Source organism: Protopterus annectens, chromosome 6.part0, assembly GCF_019279795.1.
Source record: "Protopterus annectens isolate FY-2018-M chromosome 6.part0, PAN1.0, whole genome shotgun sequence".
NCBI classification, from domain to species: Eukaryota; Metazoa; Chordata; order Ceratodontiformes; family Protopteridae; genus Protopterus; species Protopterus annectens.
In genome coordinates this window covers 1,853,871,336-1,853,896,953 of record NC_056737.1, presented here as the reverse complement: position 1 = coordinate 1,853,896,953, position 25,618 = coordinate 1,853,871,336, and positions in this window count along the sequence as shown.

Sequence of the window (25,618 nt, the reverse complement as noted above, 5' to 3'; positions counted from 1 at the left end):
CTAAAGTCACATCTTATAATGGAATGATGGTTTATAGGCTTATAATTTGTGTCCTACTACCAAAATATTTGAAAAACTTTTATAGAAAGAACTAGTTATCAAACTAGCAGCTGTTATGTGATGCACAGCATGGCTTTTACAATGCCTTCAGTATCCTTACCTTCTTAATGATGTCCACTGATACAGTTTATTGCAACCTGAATGAATGATTCATTACTGAAAGTCTCTGTTTTCATTACAAGGGCTTTCAAAACAGTCAACCATAGCCTTCTTCTCAATAAACTCAAAAGATTCAACTTTTGTGACAACACTATTTGTTGGTTTTGCAACTGTTTGAAAGATAAAACCTTCCAAGTCCATAGTACCATCTCACCTTCTGCTGTTTGCACATGTAACACAATTGCACTGCAAAGGTCTGTGCTAAGTCCTTTGCTTTTAACCATCTTTGTCAATGATCTCCCATAGAATTACCAGATATTAAATAATGTATGCAGATGATATGCTGTTCCTGCAATCCAATGCAAACCAGTCTGACCTGCAAACCAGGTTTTAGGACAACCTCACTCAGTTACACACCTAGTCCACATTTAAGTAGGTACTCATTGACCCTAAGAAAATTAATGTCACAGTCTTTAGACTCAGCCAATAAATTACCCACTATCCCTCCCATTCCCTTAACAGATCTTAATGGGAACATGACACCTAATTCCACCGAACAGAGGTACCTAGGCCTTATACTTTATCCTACTCTCTCCTTTACCAGATATACAGATATTATAACTAGCAAAGTCCTTGCACAATTAAATCTACAGTATAAGATCAATCACCCCTTCTCACCAATTACTCCCATGGCCATTGCCAAAAATATTTTAATACCCAAACTGGAATATGACCTTCCATTTTCTTGTTATGCACTCGGCTCACAAGACAAACAGAATATAGACTGCTGAGAATAAAATCTACAGATTCATTCTATTAGCAGACACCCAGATTCACCACTGCAGTTTGCTAAAAAATAGAAGTGGCTTTCTGTGTCTCATAGGACCACAAATGGGTAGAATGGTCTTCTGTGCCTTATAGGGCCACATTTTCTTCTGAGTGCTCTAATTTTCAGGGTTCTAAAGCATTGTTACTGACCCCCTCTAAGAGTGAAACTTCCTTTACAAGACAACCCTTATGAACCCAGAAGCACACATGACAATTTTTCTGTAAGTTTTCCATTTAAAACTGCTGTAAGTGACACAGCCTGCTCTTGGTTGGGAGTTGCTACCTGGAACCACCTGCCTAGTGATATTAAAAAAATATAGAAACCATTAAAAGCTTCAAAGATGCACTTAAACAGCATCTCTTTAGAAAATCTACCTGCAAGTGCTACCACGGCAATGGTTAGGTAACTTAGCATGCCATATCAAAGATAACGGAATACAGTTAAGAAAAAAAAATTCTCAGTCTCATAATGTATAGTTTATATGCATATATGAGAATATATTATTATATATTTTTCTGTATGATTGCACCATATTGTATGCATATCTCAGCTTGTATTTTTTTCTCTGGATTTTTCTCACTCCACTCTGACAGGATTTTTTCAATTTTACCCTACCTGCATTGAATATATCATGCACTGAATTTTCCCATTTACTCTTTTTTTCATATGATATTGTTGATTAGTAATATCCTAATATATTTTATGCTGTTAGAGTATAGATCATGGCTGAAAAAGGTCTCAAATCCAGTTGTCTTAACCAGAGAACAAAAGGTAATAAATAAACTTGATGGCTGACTCTTAACACTTGTCTATTATCTGATATAGAATGATAGATAAAGAAGCCACTAATGGTCATAATGGTCAAACATCACATATGCCAGGCAGACCCTTTTGAAAATAGTTTAATTGGGTAAGTGAACTGCTTCTTATTGGACCCTTTTAGCCATGATCTGTGCCACAGAATTTGAGGTACATTTGTGTGTGTGTGTGTGTGTGTGTGTGTGTGTGTGTGTGTGTGTGTGTGTGTGTGTGTGTGTGTGTGTGTGTGTGTGTAGTTTAGTAAAACAAACTAAAGGGCATTTTAGGAGATAAACATTATATTCAAATGTAGAAAATGTGCAGACTCAACACAGGCAATAACAAGAGGTAAGAATCAAACCCCAGTCTATGGAATTGTAAGACAGAAGCCTTAATTAATGAGTCACCATGGTACCCTGACATAAACAACATGAAATGGAATCAAAGATTAAACTGTATATAGATTCATACCAGACTAACTGCCCTTGTGGGGCATTTTAAGTCTAGCCAGTTACTCCAAGTGAGAATCAAACTCTACACCTTGTGTCTGTTAGGTAAACACATTAACCATTAAGCCAACCTCCAACTAATATCAACAGGCTAATCATAGATTTCAGGATAGTTTTCAACCTTACTAGCCATTAATTAAACTGATTTGCATTATGTGGTTCCAGAAAATCTGACTGCCAGGGAAAAGGCATGTTTGGTGGCAACTTAAGGTGTATCTGTTTTTTTTCCCCGAAACCTAAATATTTTATCATGTCTGAACTTATCACAGATGCAACTCATCAAAATAATAAGCTTTTACTAGTTGTTTTGCTCCCCTTTCCCAAAGGTTGTGTGACCTGGAGCTTGTTTATACAAGTTAAGATGTGGGATACAGTCCCCCTCAACACACACACACACACACACACACACACACACACACACACACACACACACACACACACACACACTACAACCATGGCATAACTGTTTGTTCAAAGAGAAAAACAGCTTTTAAAAGCTCATTGTTTTGATAAATTGTGAGCTGGTAATTTAGATGTAATAACAAATATCTATCTATTATGTTTGCTATCTTTAAAGTTGTGAAGACTGAATTTTGTATTGACATCTGATGTTTTATGTTTTTCCCTGCAATTATCATGAATAAAAATTAGTGGCAATATTTGTTTAACTAGTTTGATACATCACTAAAATACATGTCCCTCATAATTCCAAACTAACATTATACTTGGTTATATATCTAGCAGAAATGACATTAGGTATTAGGAGGTGGTTTTACTTTTGTACAACATTTTGGTTAAATTACATCTGGAGTACTGCATGTGTAACAAAAACCTTATAGAACTGATGAATATGTTCAAAGATGAATGAAAAAATGGTGAAGGTGTCAGAAATACACAATTATAGGAAAAACTACAGAAACTGTGTTCTTATTATAACTTAGAATAAAAGTCTGAATACATTAAATAGTTTTAACAAATTTAACAAGTAATTAAGACTCAGCAATAACAGTAGCAGTAGTGAATAAAATGTAATTTGTTGACATACTATTAAGTGCATGTCGTTTTTATTGATTTTTTTTCCTGCCAGAGTCAGCTAATACTTCTGGTCCAGCAAAACCCACACACTACACTCGGTTCCCATAACACTGTTATCTCCATTTCTCTTTGCATAGTTTGGTGAATGTTTTTTGACCAGATAAATAAAATGGAAACTTATCAAAGATTACACAGAGAAAATATTCAGAACAAAATGCAAAAAAATCCTTAGTTAAACTAGTGTCTTCTCTGTGTAATACCTTAAACCTCCTGCAGTGGAGACCCATGGGATACATGCAAACAATCCTGTAAGGACATACCAGTGTTTCAGCTACATGGTATCTGAATGCCCATGACTTTTTGCATCTTTATGGATATTTTCAGGCCAGTAAAGCCATACCCCATTAGCTGTAGACATGCCATGTTTCAAACTTTTTTTAACATCATCACTACAGCAAAAGTGGATTGTTTGGCTATAGTTTAAAAACCCAGCTGATGTCCAGGCACCTGCAAAATATCTCAACCAACTTCCAAGAAGAGAGTAAACAGGTTACACAGGCAAACTATTCAGTAAAAAGTACAAATAAATTAACTAAAATTGACTTGTGATATATGCAAAGGACACCTTTAAGGACATACCAGCATTTCAGCTATATGTCGTTTGAATATCCATGAGTTTTTATTTCTTAAATCTTTGTTGTGCATGTTTTGGTAGTCAAGCCATATGCCAGTCACTATAGGCATGCCATGCTTATGACTTACTCTAATCACATCAATATAGTATAAGTCAATTGCCTGGTTAAACTTTAGAAAGTACAGGGGTTAAAACCCATCTGATGGCCATAAACATTAAAGTGCCTGCAAAATATCCCAAACAACATCCAAGAAAAGTGTAAAAAGGTAACAGACAAACTATTCAAATTATTCTGTAAAAACTGCAAGAAAGGCTTAGCCAAGCTAGGGTCTTCACTTAACCTAAACTTTAATTTACCTTACACCTCCTGCAGTGAAGGCCAATGGGATATATGCAAATGACCCCTTAAGGACATACCTATGTTTAAGCTATATGGCCCATGACTTTTTACGTTTAAAGCCTTCATGGATACATTCAGGCCAGTAAAGCCAAACCCCACTAGCTGTAGACATGCCATGTTTTGGACTTTAACTTTACTGTCTTGAATGTACAGGATCTTGGAGTATATATATATATATATATATATATATATATATATATATATATATATATATATATATATATATATATAGCAGAGGGTATGGAGAAGAGGGAGACTTATCCCCGCAAAACAAAAGTTTTAATTTTTTTTTTGATTGGCTGATTTTTGACCATTTGTGGCTGATCATTTGCCATTCAATATGTTGATTTTTTGACATTTCCACATATATTTATATATGTCTATCAAAAAATAGAAAACAAAAGTAAAATTTTATTTTTTTTCAGGGGAGTATATCCCCTTGTGCCCCCTTCTACATGCCCTGCTTATTATATATACCAACTTCATGATTGCACTACAGTTAGAAAAAAAGCAAAATTCCTGATTAAACCATCACATTACATACATACGCATCCTGTGATGAACTGGCATCTCTGCTATAACCAGTTCTCCACCTTAAAGGAAGAATTTCAGATTAAATTGATGCAAATAATTAACAGAGAGAGAAAGAATAATATATCTTGATTTATAATTTAATGTTTTTTTGTTTTTTTTCAGATACTTGTAAGAAATATTTAGCATCTGTTCTACTGGTTTAATCCACAATTTTGTGCCCGTCGGAGACAAGTAGTAAAGTTGCCAGGTAACTGCCATCCTGTTAAGCTATAAATAAATTAGTAACTGTTTAAGTACAGCAATAGATAATTACAAGGGAATGCATGGCTGCAATATATTCTTCCAGCGTTAAGCACTGCTCATCTAAACATCTGCAATTTTGATGTGTATGTTCTATACAGCAGTTAGCCAGCTACGTATGTTAAAATGACTACCAGTAAGCTTACACCTAAACATCTGCAAACATGGGAAAAAGAGTGTTATATACTGAGAGAGCACACATTAATGTCAGTATATGTCAGATTTGTCCCCGGGATTCAGCAAGCTCTGCACAGTGTGCAGGAATGGTGCAGGAGTTGCTGGAGGCAATATGGCTGCAGAGAGATCTAGGAACAAGCTCCTGGAACGTGCATGAGTGCTCCTGCACTATTCCTACACGGACACAGCTCCTGTATGCAAATTACCCCATTTGCAGGTGAAAACCATGCAAATGAGGTGAATTTGCGATCCAGGAAGCTGGCAGCCAGCCATGCAGGACTAGTGTAATCTGCAGAAATGTACTCATTTAGTAACCAAGTACATTTCTGCAAACTACAAAACTGAGCCATGACAACTCCAAATAAAGGGTGTATATAATGTGTAAAGCAGTTGCAAAAATAAAAAAAATAACTTTTTTTTGGCCAATTTCGGCCATTTAAGCGTAGGGCAGCGGCGCTCAAATGGGATCAGCCCGAAAAAAAAAAAAAAAAAAAAAACTTGAAAAAAGTATTATATCCAAAATCACAATTTTGCCATTATACTCAATGGCAGGCAGAAAACAACATGGCCAGTGAATAGTGGTTGTTAAAGGAGAAGGCTCAGTGTCAGACTTGTAACTAGGCATTAGCAGGCAATCCTATGCAAATGAGGGGAATGATACTGAATCCCAGATTCCCCCTCATGGCTAGCCTGCACCCAACTGTGTAGGTGCAGGAAGACAATGGTGCAAGCCTAAGAGCTAGCTGACATTATAGAGGGGTGTGTCAGGCATACTGTAAGCTTACTGGAGCCCTGTGGCTCGGGTTTGCCCTTAGTTTAGCAGAGCTAAGCAAGGGGGGGTGTCTGAAGCTGCCAAGCACTCTTTACATTGCCTAAGCAGGTGTGCATGCTGCACACTGTGTTTTAAACAAAAAAAAAAGTAAACCAGGAAATAGCAGCTCCGTGCACAGCTGAGCACTGTGTTTGCATGGCAGGCCTTGTGGCTTAAACAGGAAGGCAATGGGAAGGGAAAACAGCAGTAGGAAGGCAATCGAGGAAAACTAGCATAGCTGGCAGGTGAAATGTATCAGAATCAGCCAATTATACAGGCAGCAGCCCAGCCCAGCTGAGCACATTACTATAAACTATGCAAATACCTTTTCCTCTGTTTTCTCCCTCAAACTCTACACCACCGGTGTACAAAAGCGTGGAAATTGTACGTAAGAAAAGCAACAAAATTATAGGGTCTGCATTAGCTCTCATAAATCAACTTGTGGAAGAGACTGGAATTGGTGAGGATGAGAATACTGATGACCAACCCACAGTGAAGAGAAGGAGAAGAGTGTACAGACTCAGGGTAACCTACCAGCAGCTATATGAGCTGGAGACAGTGGACCACTATAGGTTGGACAGGGACCTCCTACAGCAAATTGTTGAGCTGTGCCGGCCATGCCTCACACACAGAACCAACAGAGGGGAACCCATCCCAGTGGATACCAAGGTATGTGTAGGCCTAAGAATACTATCCACAGGTACCTTCCAAAGGCCAGCTAGGGATATCATGGGGATCTCACAGGCATCAGCATCCAGGGTACTCCACCATTTCCTGGATGCAATGTCAGCACATGCCAGTGAGCACGTATATTTCCACAACAGCCATGAGGCATTGACCAGCAATATGCATCTCTTCCACCAAATAGCAGAATACCCTGAGGTAGTGGGTGCTATAGACTGCATGCACATACACATCAAAGCACCACCTGGTGAGCGAGGTAGGGTCTACATCAACCACAAGGGCTTCTCCTCCATCAACTGCCAGGTCATGTGTGATGCCCAGGGCATTATAATGAATATGTGTGCTGGCTGCCCTGGAAGCTATCATGACTCCCACATATGGCATATGACACAGCTGTACCAGAGATTTGCCAGTGGAGACATCCCTTATGGCTACCTAGTGGAGGATGCTAGTTACGAACTGGAGCCATGGCTGATGACACCCATCAGAAATGCACACACACCCGAACAAGAACTCCATAATGAGGCACACGCACAGACCAGAATCATAATAGAGCATGTGTTTGGGATGCTCAAGTCACTGTTCCGGTGCATGGACATATCCGGTGGAGCCTTGCAGTGCTCACCAGCTACGTGTACCCAAATTGTCATCATATGTACCATGCTACACAATATGATCCTGTGGAAACAGCTGCAGTAGGAACAGCATGGGGCAGGGCCACACAGCCCTCCACCATTGCCAAGGCCTGCACAGGCACAGAGTGACTCGGAGGAGGAACAACCTGAGCCTGCCCCAGTAGGTAGAACGAGGTGTGCCCAGTATGCCCAGGCCTTGACAAAGAGGCAGCCCATAGCATATACACTGACATGGTAGGAACCCAGGGAATGACACCTCTTTCTGACTCACACATACAGTAAAAAGGATGCCAAACATGACACTACCTGTGCTTAACTATGTATAGGGAGTGTACTATGTGCATCCGACATAGTCAGTCCTCCAGCACCATCCTCAATACAGGCACAGCCACAAGGTAAGTCACTCTCCCTATCAATTGCTGAATGGAGTAGTATGTTTTGTTACATGTATCTATGGTATGGATGTGAGCATGCAAAGGAATCGGGTGGCTGAATGGGATGCCAGCAGATAGTAGACACCTATAGTGGCAGCATGAAATCTGTAACAAATACTGGTGTCACCACAGTAGCCAGTACTAGACAAGGTAACAAAATCCACTGCCGGAAATGTGGTGGGCCAAATGTGTGTCCATAGGACACACATGCCAGTCAGGGAGGCTTACATACACAACAGTCTCAGCCAGCAGGACAGGCGTAGACAAACACAAAGAAAGGCTGTGCTAAGGCCTCTGATTGATGGCTATGGAGAACAGCCCCCCTCCAGGCCTACACAGACAGACTACAACAGGTCAGGCAGTGGGATGTTAGTTCTGAAGGGTAAGAAGTCTGAAACTGAAATGTAGGTCAATAAAACCTAAGAACAGTAGTACACTGATATCCTTCTAGTCTGCATGATAGGTCAGAATACAGAATTAAATTGAGTTCCTGAAATACCAGTATAGTCATAGCAAATGTGCAGGTGTCAGATGTGCCCCCCCCACAATCCTATGTAGAAATGTAGTAACATGTATGTGTAGGTATAATAACAGTGAAGCATAGATTACCTGAGCTGGCCAAAGTAGCAGGCTAGAATGTAGCATGTGTACAATATGCAGGGCTGTGTGTGTTAGGCTGGTGTGTGTCGTATATGGTGTGAAAGTGGTCAGCATGTAGGCATGGTGAGGTTTGTCCTGGTGGCCATTGGCCAGTACTGATGATGACAGGGCCAAATTCTCACAATTGCAGTGCCGAACACAATGCATCCCAGCAAACACATTCCATCAGTAAGCCATCCTAATTGTTTGGATGTAATATCTGTCACCATTTGAAAGATGGACATGGCATGAATGTGGGCCCAGACATACATACAGTACACAGGTGGAAGTACCCCAGGCAGACAGTGTATAATATGTTACTGTCAAATGGACACACCTTTGGAATTGTACATACAAGTTAGCAGCACATTAGTTGGGTTTGTAGTATGGAATACCAATGTCTTCTGGCCAAACACTGGCAGACCACAAAGGTCACAGGAATGAAGTATTGAGAAACTGCTGATGTCTCTGCACAAGCTAGCATAAGTGGAATGCCCCATGTATATCTGTGAGTCAGATGCAAGTAGCGTCCATAGCACACATGCACCCAGCTCACCCCACCATCACCCACAGGTACCTCACAGGTCTTATCCCTGCTATTGGAAATGAATACAATATGACCCCCACTTCTGTATGGAAATAGCCACATAATTCAGCATGCTGAAGAGGAGTCCCATGCAGGTGTGTCCCTAGCTGTAAGCAGCACCCTGACAACATCCACACCACTGGATCAATAATGACAGAAAGTATTGACATTAACACCTTGCACACCTACCCTGTCACCCCAGGGGAGCGTAGTGGCTTGCAGTCTGGGACTGTAGGAGTGACACAATGCAACGGCCTGCTACAGCTGGCCTGCATCACTACCAAATGCCCTACAGTCCTCTGCCAAAGGCCTGTGTCTCACCCGTACTGCCAATGTATGTTATGTCATGGACTCACAAATAACAACATAACACAGTCCACAGAACCCAAATGCAAGGCCATGTCAAAAAATCCCAGTAACATGTCCACCATGTCCTACTGCATGAACTGTGGACCAACACCAAATTACTGCTGGGATGAAGTGATAACTATAGGGAACTTATCAGATAATGTTTGCATAATGTTTGGAAGAGGATAGAATAATAGAGGGGGGTAAGATCATGGAAGCCATGGAGTGTGTGAAGTCTGAACCTCATCCATGTAGACATACTATCCCTACCTTCAAACACAGGAATGGGTGGCTACAAACCTGCTTGTAAACCACAATGTGAAGGGGTAATGTCCAGATATATGACCCCTGTCTCTGGGTAACCTGTGTGAATCTGTACAGCTGTGAGGTATGGCCAAAACAGGATATGGCCATACGGTCACTTCGATGGATGTACAAACATGGGATCCTCAGCCACCACTGTACCAAGGTGCTGAACCATTTACACAGACCCATCAGCAAGTGTTAGCAGCTTTCCCTCCAGAATGGCATGATTGTGCAAGAATATGTAGGCTGCAGAGCACAATACTGTACACATCTGCATTCACCCTGTGATCCTCAGGAAATTACTGCAAGCAAATATGTATACCTGACAGTAGTTGATGACATAAAACATCACAGTGTAAAACAGTACATATGTCTAAATATCTCTGCTAACACCAAAACCATGTAGCAGAAGCAGCACAGACACAATTACCTACAGTAACCCATTATCCTTTGCCCATTTTGACCCCATATTGTCGACCAATCTACAGATATCCCACAGAAACAGGTTACTAGCTGTAGGTGTAGAACACAAAAGCCTACACTGGAGTACAACCTACCTGGAATGGATTCACACATTCAGTACAGAAGGTCATACTGGGCATGCTCCTACACTTTTAGAAATGAAGCCCATGTCTGGCAACAACAGTGGACTATACATATCTGACAGTCACAGATGTTTGTGCTCAAACTCCACATTGCACACCAGTAAATGCTTTGCACACACACTGGATAGGAATACACACATATATCCAAGGACAACATACTATAATAGGCCAAAATTACACATACATAGATGTGTGGAAGAGAGTGACAGACAGTGACAAAGAACCTCCCATAATGAGGCCTGTCCACCCAGCACACATCCAATTGGCTAAAACCACATGATGTGCAAATGTAAATCACTGTAGACATTTGCCTCTGGTATTCCTCAGCACTATAGTGTATGCAGTGCTTGTGATAACTGTGAAACATGACTGTACAAGTCAGTGTTCATCTAGCAGTTGTATACACATACATGAGAAATATAAACCTGTGTGTGCCTGAGTGTTGTGTGTCTGCTTCCAGATGAATGGTTTATGGCCCATGCACACACACTGCACTCCCTATTGTCCTATTATGGCAAGCTTGCTGATGTCATTCACCATGAAATACACCTTTGGTGAAGAAGTGGCCCTATGAGCTCTGTGGTGCATGCTATAACTGTGTAATGTTATAGTGTGATGTGCTAATTAGGTAGGAGTTCTAATCCCCAACATGGCAAGTGTGTGGGCGATATTGTAGTTGGGGGCCTCACCAGTTTGTTTCATGCAGAAGTGGGCCTGTCGCAAATTGAGTAACAACCCAGTCTGCATATTTAATTTGCTTGTGCATACATGATATGAAAATATTAAATGTACACAAACGGTTAATACAGTATCGCGCAGGAAAGCTGTTTTTAGTAAAAGGTCCTGCCAATGATACTGAGAAAGAGTCGGCTGTGACACCTGCACCAAAAAAAAAAGAGTCCGTTTGAACATGAATTGGGACAGTGAACCGTCGCATTATGACTCTGGCAAAGAGAACTATAATGCTACATGGTAGAAAGCCTGATGACATGTGTTTTGACGGTTTCATTTCTTTGCTGATTATAGTATATATTATTAGTGCAATAAAACTCGTCAATTACAGATGCTGGTAAACAGTTTACTGTTATATTTACTGTCATATTACAATGGCAGTGCACTTTTTCTTCAGTTGTACATTCAGAGAGGGAATTCATATTCATGAATGACATATCAGGGGGGTGGGTTTTGGGCGGGGCTTGCTATTGCGCATCTGGTGAAGCCCTCAACTACAATATCGACAGTGTGTGTAGGGATCAATACTTTTGAGGCCATTCACAGTCATTACAACTTCCATTGCCCTACTTTGGCAAGCCTGCTGATGTCATTCACTTAGAAATACATCTTTGGGGAAAGCATAACTCAGTAAGATCCATGGTGTGCCCTATAACTGCATAATGCTTCAGTGTGATGTACTAGTTAGGTAGGAGTTCTAGTCCCAGATATGGCAACTGTAAAACTTTATGTCTGTGTAGCGTTCAATGTTTTTGAAGCCATTCACAGTCACTACAACTTCCATTGCCCTACTTTGCCAAGCCTGCTGATGTCATTCATTTAGAAATGCACTTTTGCAGAAGGAGTAACCCAGTAAGCTCTGTGGTGCATGCTATAACTGCATAACGCTGTAGTGTGATGTACTAGTTAGGCAGGAGTTCTAATCCCAGACATGGCAACTGTAAAACTTAGTGTTTGTTTGTCTGCATAGGGATAAATGCTTTTGAGGCCATTCACAGTCACTACAACTCATATTGCCCTTCTTTGGCAAGCCTGCTGATGTCATTCACTTAGAAATACACCTTTGGGGAAAGAGTAGCCCAGTAAGCTCCATGGTGTGTGCTATAACTGCATAATGTTGCAGTGTGATGTACTAGATAGGTAGGAGCTCTAGTCCAAGGTATAGTAACTGTAAAACTTTGTGTGTTTGTTTGTCTGTGTAGTGATCAGTGCTTTTGAGGCCATTCCCAGTCACTACAACTTCCATTGCCCTGTGTTGTCAAGCCTGCTCATGTCATTTACTTAGAAATACACCTTTGGGGAAACAGTAGGCCAGTAAGCTCTGTGGCACATACTATAACTGCGTAATACTATAGTGTGATGTACTAGTTAGGTAGGAGTTCTAATCCCAGACATGGCAACTGTAAAACTTTGTGTGTTTGTTTGTCTGTGTAAGGATCGATGCTTTTGAGGCCATTCACAGTCACTACAACTCTTATTTCCCTACATTGGAAAGCCTGCTGATGTCATTCACTTAGAAATATACCTTTGGGGAAGAATTAGCCCAAAAAGCTCCATGGCTCATGCTATAACTGCATAACGTTGTAGTGTGATGTACTAGTTAGGAGTTTTAATCTCAGACAAGGCAACTGTGAGACTTGGGGTGTGTGTGTCTTTGTCATTAGTTTCCTGTGTGGAGATAGCTGTGAGTGTGTAATAACAGGACCTATGGTGAAGTGGGTTTTGAAGATTTCTTATATGATAGGCCTATTATATGTCACAATGTCCACCTTACAAGGATAACAGATGTCAAACAATAGAGAGGTTGGGGTAGACAATCCATACCCCTACATGTGACATCATGCCTTGTGGAACAATATAGGCAACCCTTGTATTACCTAGAGAATACTCTCCACCCATGTCTCATACACAAACACACTTGGCTAGGCAACCACCACTATGCTGGTAGTTCCCTGCATATTGCCCACAGATAGTAACCATGGTGCCATTCAAGTGGACTACAGAGGACATGGCACCCTGTCCCATCCCTACAACAGGCAAATCATTGCATACAGTGCTCCTTCACTATATTCCCTACTGGATGCCTGCAACAACTGTAGAGTCATCAAATGTAACCCACAAAGGACATACCATGCCTTATACACATGCCCTGCATGGACAGATGCCACTGACACCAGTGAATACCTGTATCATGCTGTGAATGTAGGTGCAGGGTCAACCTGGTTTCCATTGCAGTTCTCATCACATGAGGTCAGGAATGGCACATCTGATGATAACAATCAGTCTACACAACATGCCCCAGACACCCCAGGTACACTTTCACATGTCACAGAACATGCATGTGGGACATGTGCACATCCGAGACACTGCCCACATTATGGAATATATAACACATACATGGCAAACATTGCACAGCACTGGCCACCCACAATAGTATCCCAGATGAGCGGATGGTGAATACAATACCCACTTTTGTGGGCCAATCCAGACACTACACCCCTGAGCCACACTGCAGACCATTGTCATGTGGCCTGATGCCAAGGTATACCCTTTACCTAGCCTTGTACAGCCTTCTGGCACAGTCGGCCACTACATACCTGTGAAGCAATGCACCCATGCATGTCAATACTGCCAAACTGGTGTCTGTGTGTGTAGAGTATAATGATTTGGACGCCATTTACACTCACTACACCTCCTATTGGCCTACTGAAGCATGCCTTCTGATGTCAGACACCTTGACATACCCTTTGCCCATATATCAGACTGATAACCTCTGTGGTGCATGTGATACCTGTGTATTACTGTATGTAGTGTGGCAAACTAGTTAATTAGGAAGTCAAATCCTGACCCTGCCAACTGTGATAATGTGTGTGAGTCCCTGACAGAGTGTGGCTGTGTCATCCTTGAAACCTTTTCTTGTGGACAGGCACATGTACTACACCTACCTTATCCCTCATTTATCACTGTTGCTGATGTCACTCACCATTATATATACATTTGGACAGCTCCCCCAACATGTAAGCTCTGTGGCGCATGCAATAACTGCATAGACATGTAATAGCAATACATGGCCAGGCAGGGGTTTGAAACCCTGTACTGGTAAGTGTATGGCACAAACACGCTGAGCTTTTACTCTCCTACACCCTCCCTGTCTTACTTTGCCTCTGTCTGTCTCTCTCTCACTCCCTCTCTGGTGGATGTGGAGAAGTACACCTCATTTGTTTAGGCAGCAGCTTGTGTCTTGTAAGTGATGCTCATGATCAGCTGATGGCTTGTGCACAGATTGCAGTCACCCACTGGCTGACTGCATGTGGAACAGCTGTGGTAACATTCTCATAGCCAATTGCATGGAAACACACTTCTATAACTAGGAACATCATGTGGGTGTTGGCCCTTTTCATTCACTGTGAGCAGGACGTCATGTCGGTGTTTGGCAAACAGCATCACAGATGGTATTGGGATATACCTCTAACAACATACACTGTGGAGACAGGCCAATAAACAGAAGGGGGATGTTCCAGACATGACTACAGAATGTAAGTTTTGCTCTTGTGCATTTAAAGTACTGTTGGTTTAACAGGGTTTGTGTGGATATTGTTGGTCTACATGGTTTAATACCTGTCATGACAGTGTTATGTGTTTGAGGAAACACCCACCTGTAGGGTTATCTGCAGACTGGTCAGTGTTTGGAGTCTTATGTGTCTTGTGTTACTCACAGATTACCTGTCTTAAAACTGCAGAAGCATAGTCTGAGGATTGCAGTCAGTACATGGTGACAGCCATGAGAGTTACTGACTTCATATCCCTCATAGGACATATGTCACAACAAACCCTGTTACAACAGTAAATGTATGAGGTTATCACATCAACATGTCAATATTGGCCCTGTGTTTCTGCCTCCAGCCACAACTCTGTCAACCTTTGTACATATGTCATGCAGTAAGAGGTGTATATGTTCAGTAAACCATTCTTTATTGACATCATACCTGATAAGCCAGTGAGATATCAGACTGCTATACATGTTATGTATAGTAGGGGTTATACTTGAGGACATAACCTGGCCATTCTGTGGTAGTGTGTACAGTACTGAGGTCTGTGTACATATGGTGACTGTCGACAGTGAGAGCATTGTGAATATGTACCTTGGCCTGTGTACAGACTGTGGTAGATGTCATTGTTCTTGGTCCTGTTCTATCTGATGGTACCCTATCAGCTTACATGTTTGTAGGGCCAAACACACACGTTTCCCATACCACAGACAGGCATCGGACTACACTGTGTAGTAGCCCAGTATATGTAGGGTTAGTGTGCAAGTGGCACATATGAGGATGGTGTTGATCAGACAGTCCATATAATGTAATATTAAGCTTGCTTACCATATGTGGCTGTGGCTGTGTTCACATTGGTTGTGGGTATGCACTTTCACACAGGTGTCTGTTACTCTGTGCTGTGACATGCCTTTAGAACCTGCTATATTTGCAGGTACATGTGTATTCCCCCATAAGAAATGTAGGCCAGTGTTATGGCAGTCTGCCTGTAGTTTGCACAGTGCTTTGTTACATGCCTAGCAGCTTAGTGTACTTACCCAGTGTTATGTCCAGATATTTGTCAGATGTACTGCTGCTGGGCCACCATAACTGTCATATATTTCTGACAAAGCAGTGGGATAATGTACAGATGTATGTCACTATCTAGTGGGTAGCATGTGGCCATGTGACCTCTGCACCACTGGTTATTATGTGTCAGGACAGACAGGAGTGTGTGAATGCATGAACTGTGTGGACAAATGTATTCCAGTATTTACGTGATATACCCATTTACATGGCTGTTAACATCCACTTTGTCAGGCTTGGTCCATATGTCTTGCGCTAATGGGTTCTGTGTATACCTCTGGACTGACCAGAGTGTGTTAGACTGTCCACATTTATTGGTCATATCTCTGCTGTATTCCACAGGACCATAACTGTGATATCAGTGGTACTGTACTATGAGGACCTTAGGATGTCTGTCAGTAATTGATGGTGTACATGTCAATTGCAGATGTGACCTCCCATACACAACATTACTGTTAAGATAACTCATGTTACAGTAGCAACAGTCTACATATATACCTGCAATACATACATGACATCCCCTTGCACTAAGAGGTTAAGACTATTGTTGCTGAGGTATGACTCCACTCCATGTTCTGGACATATGCTAAACATATATGTATATATATATATATATATATATATATATATATATATATATATATATATATATATATATATATATATATTTATATCCATATATCTATATAGATATATACACATATACATATCTATATACATATACGGATATATATAAGTACATATATATATACATATACAGGCACATATATCAATACATATACACATCCATATATGTCTATACATATACAGAAATATATATATATATATATATATATATATATATATATATATATATATATATATATATATATATATATATATATATATATATATATATATATATATATACACATATAGTTTCATATATATATATATATATATATATATATATATATATATATATATTTATTTATTTATTTATATATATATATATATAGAGAGAGAGAGAGAGAGATCTATATATGGCCATATATATGATGCAATATACAGAAAGATCTATATATGGCCATATATATGATGCAATATACAAATGCATATAAATGCATATATATGAATATATATGTGTATGTACATGTACACATATATCTACATATGTATATATATATATATATATATATATATATATATATATATATATATATATATATATATATTCATATCCTTGTCATGTGTAAACATTACTGTTGTATATACCTTCCCAGATGTATCACACCATATTTATCTGATATGTGTGTATTTAGATATAACAACATATGTGATGCAACAGTAATATCACTAACAAGTACAACACAATTATAGAAGTCACAGCAATTGTTCAATACTATTCCATATGTGTACTGACAGATATATTGGAAAAACAACTGTCTTCACAGCTGTCATGGTGTAGTGGTTAACTGCTGTGACTATAGTGTACAGGGTCCTTGGTGCGAGGGCTGCTTATTTTGTTGCTGGGCAGAACAAGGCTGTTGGATACAGAGTTGTTAAGGCAGTTCTGAGCAGCTTTAAGCACATTTGTGTAGGTTTGCATGAAGCTAAGCGGTGCTAACGTACGGTTAAATGTACAGGAGCTTACACAGTATAGGCTTCTCTTACCAGTGTGCAAATGTGCTTAGTTGTAGTGGTGCCACAATGCTGACACCTGCTAAGCATGGCTCAGCCATAGTAATCAGTCCTCATATTCCAGTCTGATAACATAGCAGGGTAATGATATCTGTAATAAGTGTATGTAATACCATGTACATAACATGCGTCTATGTGCTGTCATTACAGTAGCAAGGGGTGTGAGTCTCCTGTCTGGGATACTTGAGTATAAATGGCTTTTAAAACACTCTTATCCATGTGAATGTGTTACATACATGGGTAGTATCCCACATTATATATACAGTCACACTGGCGTGTAGTGTATCATTACGTTACTACTGTTGCCAGTGCTTTCCCAAGTAAGAGTAGATTGCTAACTGTAGTACTGGAAACAAACACCCCTGCATGCAAAGATGGACTCTGAGTCCTCACTGTCGTGTTCCTGGTGTGTGAGCTGTGTCTCATCAAATATTTCTTACTGGATAATGATCTGACATGTGGAAAATAACTGTAGACTACTTTGTGTATAGCACACGTCAGTGAGGGCTGCCGTCATGTAGCAATGGCACACCTATCGGTATCAGATGTCTATCTGTCAAAACATTCATCCTAATGCATAGCTAGTTGGTTAGCTGATGTCTGTCAGTCCTCTGTACAGATGTGCAGATGTCAGTTATCCATCTTGGATACTTACAGCTAATCTATGCTTGACTGACACTGACATGTCTGCCCAGCTGTGTTATAAATGCCACAGATAGGACTCCACACCCTGTACAAACCACATGCCATGGATACCTCAACTACACTACCACAGTCAACAGAACATGCTTGGGTACAGGTCTCCAAGACAGACACTGACCATGGTATGTAATGCATGTTGCGTATATGTCAACTGGAGCACCTTACTGGCCCTCTGCAAGAGGCACCCAGATGATTGGCTGATGCATGTTACTCTCCCTCTGAGGATCACCCCAGTGGTGTCTGTTGATAGATGGCCTGCTGGCACATGGCAGGTGGCATGATACCACTGTACACACATCTGCTACACTTCCCATCTCTCCATGGACAATAGCCTGGTACACACCTATGAACATCTGCACTGATGCACCCCAGTACTGACAAATGTGTTTGTGTGCATTACTGTGAATATCAGTGTCTGTGTGTTTGTAGACCTGTAGTTGGGAATACCCTGAGGCCCTTCACACACAGTGCACCCCCACTGCCATAGTTAGATGTGGCTGCTGCTGTACCGGACATTACATGTACCTTGTTATGCTCTTCTCCCTAAGGGCTACCTGGGCCTTGCAGTACCAGCACAACACTGTTGTACAAGTGGGTTGATAGGCATGGGATACCCACTGAGATCTGATGTGTGTGTGTGTGTGTGCATGCATATATATCTGTAGGGTACAGCATTCCGAGGCCACATACTCCTATTATAATACGCATTGCCACACAGTATTAGGGATAGTGATGTTGCTGACCATAGGAGAGGCATGACAATGCATCACCCTACTATGCCTGTGGCATGTGCATTAGATGCATATCCCTATAGTAGCACTCTTGGGATGGACAAAGTGTTGTATTGCAGTTCTGGTCAATGTGTGATGGTGGGTATGTCAGAGTCTTATCAGGGATTCCAGTGCATACAATATTCACAGTGGGGTGCGAGTGCTGGGTATACTGTCATTACACCATGGTACCCCCGGTACATACTGTATGGTGACCACTGTCGCCATCAACCATACAGGTAACTGATAACACTATCCAGCCCAGTTATGCATGTGCTGTGTGCAACCTACCTGTAACACAATGGACACACTGACAAGGTAGTTAGCACTGATATGCCCAGGTCTCTCAGATGTGTGTCTGACTGTTATGTGTTTGTCAGTGTGTATATGACAGTATGTTATTATGTATTGTCCATAAACAACCATTACATCCCCCATTACCATACTGTATATGCCTGAAGATGTTCTGCATGTAACATGTAACCTGGCACACCTATCCTAAAAGCTGTGTGGTGTGTGCAATTAAAGCCACACACATCAGTAGCACTACATACCTAGGTAGGGGACTAGTCCCAGTGTTGCCAAGTAAGAATGTGCGAGTATGTGGAGGGATCTACTTCAGTTTGCAGAATATACATGTCCCAGGAGGTCATCTGTCCAAGAACTGCCTGGCATGTGCAAACATTTCACAGGTATCATCTTGTGGACAAACATTCCATCACAACTAGTGTTAGATGTGTAAATGGCCTCTTCCCCACTGTATAGGTGTGCAGCGATACTGGTGTTGGTATATATAGCTGGGTGTGGCTGTTGTGGACACAGCCAACATCATTGCAGTTACTGTTGAGTGTATCCCCCCTCGTAGCTGGCCGTAATACTGTACAGTTCATGTTAACAGGTTAGGTAGTTGTCTATCACACTATCTGCAGTTCTACAGCACCCTCCATAGTGTAGGGGGTGTGCCACCCACACCAGCACTATATTGGGGAAGGGGACATATACCCTGCCAGTACCATCGTCAATGACATTAAACTAGCGGACTGCTTATTCCACAACGTGTTATTGTGCCTATTCTGGCTTGGTGGAATTACATAGTCTATGATGTGTTCCTTGCACAGGTACATACATACATCCATGTGTACAGTATTCTCTGTGTATTCCATCAACACCAAAGCCTATGTGTGTGTTATACACAAACATGTGGTGTACATTTACCATTGTCCACTGTAGAAGGGCTGCTGGCAGCAGCCACCATGCACTCACCTGTATATACCACCCCCAGACCTATCAGCCATGTGGCACATGGAGTAACTGTTATACAGACCTGTAACATGTGTTCACCTGTACCCGGGATATGGCACAGCCAAGGTGTCACCACATTGCCATATCCCTTGTAGGATACAACAGCAGACCATCCTCCTGCTGACACATGGGCACCTACAATGCAAACAGATAACATTATGGAGACCACAATCACTCAGTGTTAATAACAGCTATAATACATCATGGCTGGACAGCTACACTTCCTGACATGTAAGCATTAAACTTTATTGCTGACAACATGTTACACAGCAGTACACTGGTACACTGTAGTACAGTCACCGTGTGCATCAGAACCATATTAGCCTGTCCCTGCATCAATGTTATGGATGACAGGGATGTGGCACAGGTATCATCATATGCACAGGGTGTGTTGTTGGTTTGCAAGAGACCTAAGCTGAGCCATACATTTGACACCATGTGTGTGAGTGAGGGGTTTTAATTATTGATATGGCAGTGACGATGTGGTGTATGTAGGTATGGGGTTGCCCTAGCTGTGTTTGTATTGTGTGTGAGTATGCATGCACACAGCTCTGCCGTGTGGCTGCCCTAAACAGGTGTTTGTTGGACAGCTGCAGACCATACCTGGCAGGGTGTGCAGTTCACCTCCTCCGGCCATGGACATGAGAACTATGCCTGCCAGGGGTTCCACGGGCACATCCAGGTACAAGCCATGATATGGTACTCTCCCCTAATGATGACGTATAACTGCTGGAACCAGGTCCCTCCTGGGACTAGCCAGGTCCATGTGCATGTGGCCTGCTGTGGTGTGGTATGGACCCCCCTGAAGTGCTGGGACTGGTACTGCCACTACAGGAGTGGCTTGGTGTCCTTACACATCCACGTCGACCTCCAGCTGTTGGTGTTGCTGACCTTCATCCATGTGGCCATGGCACCACTCCCACCACATGCTCTAGCACAGGCAAACCACAGTCGATGAGTCTCATCATCTCACCCCACCATCTATCCATGACATCTGTAAAATAACAGAGGGCACCTGCAAGATCATGGATGTTGTCAGTTACAACTGAAAGAGGAGCCCTCTGCAGCCTCAGACCCTGTCTGGTGTACCATTCCATATGTGCCTGCATCTCCATAACAGCCTGAAACATGCATCTCGTGGTACCAGATGTGGCACTTCTGCCAGGGGCACGAAGCCCAGCAGCCCTCCAACAAGCACCCCTGTATATCTGCCTATGTGGTACCCTACTGGACATCCGGCTATGGCTGCTGTGTCCAGACACAGCAGCCATAGATACCACACTGTCCTGTGCACTGCCACCAAAGGCCAACTGTCCCTCTGCTATGGCTACTGGTAATGGGTATCTATAGGCACTGTGACTCTGTGTGGGGATGGGGTGGATAACAGGGAGATGTCAAACAATGGCATAATTTCAGCCTCTGACAACCTCACCTGTGCCTCAACACACCTATCATCATTTTCAGTGTCTGTATGGACACCAACATCAGATTGCCTGCAGGAGGGACCCTGACCCACCTCGCCACCTGTGAGGGGAAAACAAGAAACACACTTTAAGACCTGTACATCACTGCTTAACAGTACACACATATAAACACACACACGCACACATGCACACACACACACACACACACACACACACACACACACACACACACACACACACACACACACCCTGACATTCCATCATAATACTTACCTGTCCCTGAGGTTTACAGACTGTCCCAAGTTTATTCTCTTAAGTTTCCCATCCTGCATCAGACTTGGAAACTTATGCTCATTAATACCAACTATTAATGTATCATTCTTCTAATTGCCTAGACAAGTAACATGACCTGTTACTCCATTACCTCTTTGACTTGATTGGAGTCGGTTTTACAAAGACTCACTGCTATCATCCAGTGTTCACCCTGGGTTTGTCCAAACATTGTGAGCATGGCCCCCATATGTTAGGGGCTACTACAGTCACTCAATAATGTCACGCACTGGAGTGTCATACATAACTAATGCTCAGTAGATGCAAGATATGTTGCTCTATTAACTTATAATGTGGACTACAGTAATATTTGGAAACACTCACTGGTGTTGTCTAGTAAGTCTCCAATGCATATGTAGTGCTGCATAGGTGGGTATTCTTTCACCTTTCTGCTGATTGCAATTATAACAGTACACCTTGCGTCTACTTTCCCTCCCAATGCATGTTCCATGCTACAGACCTCATTATACTGTCAGTTGTCCTGAGATTACATGTCAGACAAGTATTCCCGGTGTCTCATGTGTCTGTCCATGTCCATATACTGCATGATTTCAAGGGGAAGTCGAGAGGTATGAACAACCCCACAATCACACATGTGCATACATGGACACACACAAACACACACACATCCTACATACATCAACCCCCCTCCACTCCACCAGATTGCACTTACAGAAAATAACACTCCACCACCCTAACAGACACACACCTACAGGTGAGGTTGCATGAAGATATTACACACAGACCTCCCATTACCCATCTGTCAACATGCATGATATATAGTACTCAACAGCATGCAGTGCAGCTATAGTCAATCCATGCTAGCAACATTATACATATGTGTGATGCATGGGCTGTGTTAGTAGGTGATGCCCCTTCCCCTGGAACACACTGCACCATGTATACAGTATTGCTGTGCACCTGTTCGGCACCCTGGCGTGTACTGTGCACCATACCTCACAGATGTACACAACATTGCTGAATGTGTATTACTGTGTCAGTTATGTCTGCTGTGCTGCTCACAGCCCCTATGTGTTTGTCTGATGCATACCTGGGATGATATGTGGACAGATGCCATTTGTGAATGCCTGATATCTGATTTTCAGATCTCATCATCAGCGGTGCATGTATGGCCAATACGATACAACTACACTGACAACCTTCAAACCTTACCATGGCTATGGGGGAGTGTACACATCCTTAGTGATACGACGCCCTCTTCCTTGCTATGCCATGGGACCACATTACTGCATATGTTAACATTACATGAACCTGATATGTGACATATGACCTGTACAATCAAATGCAGTGTCAAACTAATGATTTAGTTGTGCTGATGCTGACTTCATGGGTGCATATGTGTACACACCCTTATCATGAGGTTTGTTGCACCTACTGTTATGTGTACTACAGCAGTCACTATTCCTGACAGGGGTATACTAGCATGGGCCATCTGCATTTGCCAGTACTTGGTCAGTCTGCCTACGCATGCCCCCCAACTCATGTCACATCCCTTGGAGTTCACACGCTGCCGTCACTATTGCTGTGGAGTCAGGGTTATGTCTGCCGCAATTCCTGACCATGACTGGGTGCAGATACAGCCATACATAGCATCCTTTGGATCCCTGCTGCAGTGCACTGTTGTGTCATGATGACAGCCCCTCCCCACCTTCAGCCTTTTAAAGATGCTTGACAACTATGGCCTACACATGTGTGTCATTTTGCAGTGTCCCAAACACTGAACAGCATGTGTACCAGCCTAGACCCAGATAATGAATGGCAAACATACAGGTGTACACTGGCACCGGCAAGGTACAGATGGGGATGTTGGGCCTGAGGTGGGGTGAGGTGTTGGTTGTGCAGCACAAGTATCATACTTGATACTTTCTATAGGTTTCCAATGTGGTCTTGGTACACCAGTACACATTGCAATGCATGCCTTTTGAGGACCTTTTCTGTTGTGCATATGCTACCTGTAGAGAGGCCTGGCTGATGTTTCCTGTGGTACAACTGTCCCATCTGATTACCCGAACCCATGGGCCACACATATGCAGAGTCCAGGCAATTGCTAACATGGGTACTGCACAACTAGTACTTGCTAGACATTCCTGCAACTCCCTCAGTGTTGTGGCATGTTACTAGGCAGCCTGCATGACTGGTTTGCTACATGTGACATCATCTGTCTTGGATGGCCATCTGTTTATTTGCTGTATTAATCCTGTCCCATACATCCTCGCCACATACATGACTGCCTGCACTGTTTGCCATGGTATATGCAATGGTGAAGTATGGCTACATGTCCAACTCCTGGGTGCTACCTGTTGGGTATGGTGTCCACACCATGGCATATAAGATGTGTGCAAGTCATGGCTGCCTCTGTTTCAGGTCTGTGGGCACATTTGATGGCCAAACATCTTGGACAGCAGACCATTTCTTGGTGTGGCATTGGGGAGGTGTACTTGCTGGAAGGTGCATTCTCATGAAGAATGCATGCTGTCAGTACCTCAACAGCTGCTTCCACTCTATTTTAACTGGCGTGTGTGCACACATATGCTTCAAGTGTTTGTGAAGGTATGTATTCCCCATATTTGCTGTCCTAACATACAATTCCATATTACACACTCATTGCTCATGTTAGGACCACATTGCAGGTTGTAAGGGTTGTGGACTGCAGTACTGTGATATGCCGTAGTGTAGATCTGTAACAGTTGCCATTGTAATACTGGTATATACACTATTGTAGCACTGTTTAAGGGTGATGTTTCACACATGTCCCTACTGTAAGCCATTTGTCACACCATTATGTTCATCTCTGTACACACATTTTGCAATAACAGGATGTTAGTTATATTGCAGGAGTCTGACATACCCTTCGGATACACCATCATGGTGACCACTGTGATGCAGTGCAGTTAACAGCAACAATACGTGAACATGTACAGCATGCATTATGGGTAGGTGTGTTAAATGTGTGCATGGAATATACCATGGACATAACATGACCGGTGTATTGGCAAACCTGAACAAACACCATACTCACCAGCTATAGGCTGTTGCCCTGGAGGTATACCAGATGGACCTACATAAGAGTGTGAGAGATGTGATGTCAGTAGCCACAGCTGTGGCATTGGTACAGGGTGGGTGCAGCATTACAGTACATCAACAGTACAAGCCCACAATACTACAGATTATGCACATCTGTTTATTACTACTATGCAGAAACAGACTATAGATATTTAATCTCATATATGCATGATCTAACTGTACAGATGTGGATGGATATGCAACAGTGGTCTACTGATGAGCCCTGTGGCCTTACCTGCATGCTCTTCTGCCATTGTGTGGGTAGCACCCATCTCCACAATGCTCTCTGCCAGGTGTTGTGTGTGCAGGTAGGCAGGTCCCCTGAGGCTGGCAAGGAGCTCCTCAATTTGTGTCAGGGGGGCTGGATGGCATGACCCCCCCTGTTGCAAGCTGATCCCCCCTGACTGCAGCAGCATGCCGATGGGCATGGTGAAGTAGATATGTGCATTGATGCCAGACCTGCTCATAACTGTAGACAGGATAATTCCACAAGGCCGTCCCCTCCTGCTGATCATGGGACGTTTGGTTATGCAACACCTGGTAGTGCTGCACCAGGTG